A 4,475-nucleotide genomic window follows, 5' to 3' on the forward strand; every position below is an offset into this window, starting at 1 on the left:
ATAGTTCAGATGCAAAAGCCTCTAAGTGCCATCTGAAATTTTCTTCTAAAATAAGCATTTTATCAGGCTCCTATATTTATGTTCAGTTATTTTACTTTAATTGCATAGAAAAGGGCCTATACATTTGACATTAGAGTTAAAAAAAAAACTGAACCTAGGAGCCTGATAAAAATGCTCGTTTTAGATGAAAATTTCAGATGCCACCTAGAGGCTTTTGCATCTGAACTGTGTGTGTGTGTGTGTGTGTGAATATGTAAGTGAATATTCTATAGTTGTATACAGTTACAAATGGCTTTTGAAGCCACATAGAGTAATGTCGATGTTTGAATAGTTTCACTTGGGTTAATTAATTAATTTATGTTTAGATTAAAAGTAAAATTGTTTTTAAAACGGATCAGCGTCACTGTGTAAGGTTTTAGGGCAGGTATTAAGGGAAAAATGCTAATGATTTTGTATCAATTCCAAATGTTACGGTTTATTGGAATGCTTTTGTCTCTGGTATTGCCTGGAGGAAAGTTTGGCTGATTCCAAATATATACTTTATTACTAATAATAAGATACAAGAAGTTTCCTTTCGAATTATCCATCATATATATCCTGTTAACACTTTCTTAAAGAAATACAAAAAAGATATTGATACAAACTGTTCTTTTTGCAAACAGCACCCAGAGACTATAGTGCATTTATTTTGGCACTGCCATTACCCTAAATTGTTGTAGAAAGACCTCTCTTGATTTGTTATTGAGAACATTGATAAAGATCTTTCTTTACTATGGGAAAATGTTTTGTTTGGGCTTGTTAATTTAAAAAAAAGTGCATTTAGAAAAACAAATTGTACTTAATCTCCTTTAAAAATTGTATTTCTCATATCAGAAGCCACTGTTTTATGTTTTGCTTGCTAAAAAACAGCATTATTATATAGGACTATTTCTAACTCATGTAATAAGAAGGCTTTAAAAACAGTTTAAATGTGTAAGCTGTGTAATGTGTTTTGTTTATTTTTATACCCCTGTCTAGTAATTTATTTGTTTTGTCATTATTAGAATTTTTTTAATTTTCTTTTTATTGTAATTATTATGTTTTTTGTATGTTAACTGCTTTTATTGGTTGATATAATGTTCGTAATAAATAATAATAATAATAATAATAATAATAATAATTTTGGGAAAATGGAGCTCTTCGGCCACTAGAGGACGATATAGACCACTGAATTGCAGTTTCAGGCATAGTATTTGTAACTGGCTTGTTGATGGGCCTGAAACAGCATTCACTGTCATCATCTATGAGCAACAGAAATGTTGGCACTGGAGGCAAATTTCCAATAATTTCAAAGGAAATTTAATAATTAATGTGATGTAGGACTAGAAGATGAAGGATTTTGACGAAATTTTACAAATGATTTAAAGGGGTCATATGATGCGATTTCAATTTTTCCTTTCTCTTTGGAGTGTTACAAGCTCTTGCTTCGTCATACCTAGAGCTGATCCGTGCTGGTTGCGGAGGAAATACAACAACTTCGCGCTGTCGATCGCCGGATCGGCTTTCACCGTGGATGAAGCGGAGTCCAGCCCGGGGTCGTCACATGTGGCCAATCAGAGCACACCTCGTTTTTCAGACCGATGAGTTTTGTAAAAATCGACGCGTTTCAGAAAGTCGGGGCATAGACGAGAAACAATAATGTACAGTATGTGGAAAATAATGTGTTTTTTTAACCTTAAACCGCATAAACACATTTCATTACACCAAATACACAAAATAATGTTCTTTTTAGCAACATCATATGACCCCTTTAAAAAAATCGTCTCCAGTGCAAAATTATCTAAACCCTGCACCCTAAAGACTCAACAAAGTACAAGTCTCAAGCTGTTACAGAAAAAGCATCTAGAGTTTCCATTCTTGGACACTTCTCTCAGGTTTGCACATCTCTGCATTGAGACCCTGATATTTAATGCATTGGTCCAGAGAATGCACTGCAGCAGTGGATGATACACACATCAGCGGCCTGTTTGTCGCGTGCCTGTGTGCAAATCCAGCAGGCAGCGGTGATTACCAACATATGCAGCTGGGATCAACTGAGCTCAACCTACATGTAGCTTATTTTCCCTTTATTTAATTATTTCCCCAACTCTTTACCCCAGAAGCTTATAGTATGCCTGTGTTGTAAATACAAAATGCCAATTAAAGTTGTTTGTAAAACAGGTAACCCTGGTAAGACTGAGGGATTTGGCTTGGAAACACAGGCTCAACCATCTGTGCACAATCCTCAACATACCCTCTGCTGGCAGCCGCTCACGCTGGTTAAGATGCACTGACACATTCTCAAGACAAAAGAGAACATCCTTGAGTTTGGACTCAACACCGTTTTTCCTGTCGCCTTGTAAGTCGGGCCTATCAGAGTTGTGTGTGTTGATGTTGAGTTTATTAAATGAAATTTTAACATACGATATTCACATACGAAAAATTGCAAATTGTAATACTATTTCACAATTTTACCATTTTTGCAGTGTTTTTGACCAAAGAAATGGAGAAGAGGCGTCTTTCAAATAAAATAAAAAAATCTTACAGACACTCAAACTTTTGAATGGCCATGTATGTTTATGTTTCAATAATGATTCAATAATGCATTGCTGGTGATAATTCATCAACTCTTGTTTTCAATAAATGGATTGTCTTTAACTGAAGAAAAAAAAAGAAAATTGTCCCAGGAGAGAGACTGAAAGCAGCAGAACAGGCAAAATTTTGGCATAACATTCACTCATGAATTTAGCAGAGCAATGCTGCCCTCACGTGCTGTGAGAGATTTGTACTTCCCACTTCTTAAGTCGAGTTTGTCGTATTCAAGTGCTTTGTTGTCAGATAACAGAGGAATCATAGAGGACACCAGGCTCATTCTTGCCTATTTCTTAGGGAAATTTATTAAAGCCTAAATAAATACATATGACTGTAGCAGCAAGAGAAAGCGATGTAGGCCTAGATGATATGGGAAAAACTAATAAAGACATCTGTTCTTTACGTCTGCCTGGTGTTTTTAATAAAATGTGACCGATGTTGGCAAAATTAGTTATTTTTATTTTAACATTCTCAACCTTCCCGCCCTTCTTGAAAGAACCTTCTCAACCTTCTCGAAAGACCTTCAAAGTGATGTATAATTGGTTGGAATCGGATGAAAAATGACCGAGCTACACCCGTTAGAAGTCAATGAAGTCAGCAAAGTCAGTTCCGAGAAAAATCAAGTTTTCTGAAGGTTCCAAAGCAAAATCACCAGCAACGTTGCATCGTTTCCTCCACTTCCTTTCTTAATATTAATTACTATATTAATAATCACAATATAGCCATTTTTATTTTATCTTTGTTTATTAAAAATAAGAATAGATGCAAAAAACAACAACAGAACAAATATAAGAAAGAAAATAGTGCAATACTTTTTTTTTTTTTTTTTCATTTTACACCTAGGAACAAAAGCATGAAAAGCAAATAATCAAATGTAAAAATCATCACAGTGTCCATTACAAATAAATTGATTATTAAAACTACAAAAGCAGTTCAATCAAGAGCAGCGACCTTTCTTTTATTGTTAGGTTAACATTAATGAGACAGATGATCTATATATTAAGACCTATTGTAATGCACACGGATCTAATATAATGCTACACATCAGATGTTTTTCCCCAACAGTTCCCCAAACGTTCACTTAAGGCATAACAGATTCCCCCGGCTTCATAGACAAGGCTTAAGCCTAGTCCCAGACTAAAATGTAAGTCTGAGCTGTTTCAACTGAAAGAAACTTGCACTGACTGATCTTAAAATATATCAGTGCCTTTGTTTTGTCTCAAGAAGCACACCAGTAATGTTTTCTCTAAGGCACATTTATAAAAAATTACTTAAATGTCCTAATTGAACTATGGCCTAATCCTGGTTTAGTCTAATCCCCGTCTGTGAAACCAGGTCAATATGTTTGCATGAATAGCTTACTTAAAGGTACAATAGGAGATCTTGGAAAATGCTAACTTTAGCCTGATAGCACTGAAAGCCAACGTCCCACCCTTCCTGCAATCGCCGTTCAAAGCCACGCCCCCTGAACGCATTTACACTCACAGACCAGAGACAACAATACTACAATAGGCTACATCAGGTTCCCAATTCCAGCCCATGTTCCGAAGTGAAGTAAACTTCAACGGATTTCAACCGCTCAGGGAGTAAGGAGCAATGAACTCTGTGTAGGGATCATATCGATCGGAACACAGTTCATGCACGTAGCTCACTTCTAACGAGCTGGCGCGAGGACTGGATTAACCGCTGGGCTACATCATGTGTCATTCACCGGTGAGAAATCTTTAAAAGTACTACAATACCAGGAAGGAAGACCGGCTTGTTGATGTTTGCCTGCCATCCTCGTCGCTCGTCTGCACAGCGTGCGTGAACGCGCTGATGAGTATCCTGTCTGCGCGAACTGGGTGCACAGAGGTATGCTAATA

The 4,475-nt window shown here is 36.4% G+C and overlaps 1 protein-coding gene across 1 annotated transcript in view; it reads right to left on the reverse strand.

Annotated features, from left to right (window-relative positions):
- The window catches only part of park7 (parkinson protein 7), a 24,388-nt gene that overhangs the window by 16,241 nt on the left and 3,672 nt on the right, over positions 1–4,475 (reverse strand). The window lies entirely within an intron of this gene.

The sequence above is a fragment of the Sinocyclocheilus rhinocerous genome, unplaced genomic scaffold (assembly GCF_001515625.1).
Source record: "Sinocyclocheilus rhinocerous isolate Xijiao unplaced genomic scaffold, SAMN03320098_v1.1 scaffold2461, whole genome shotgun sequence".
NCBI classification, from domain to species: Eukaryota; Metazoa; Chordata; class Actinopteri; order Cypriniformes; family Cyprinidae; genus Sinocyclocheilus; species Sinocyclocheilus rhinocerous.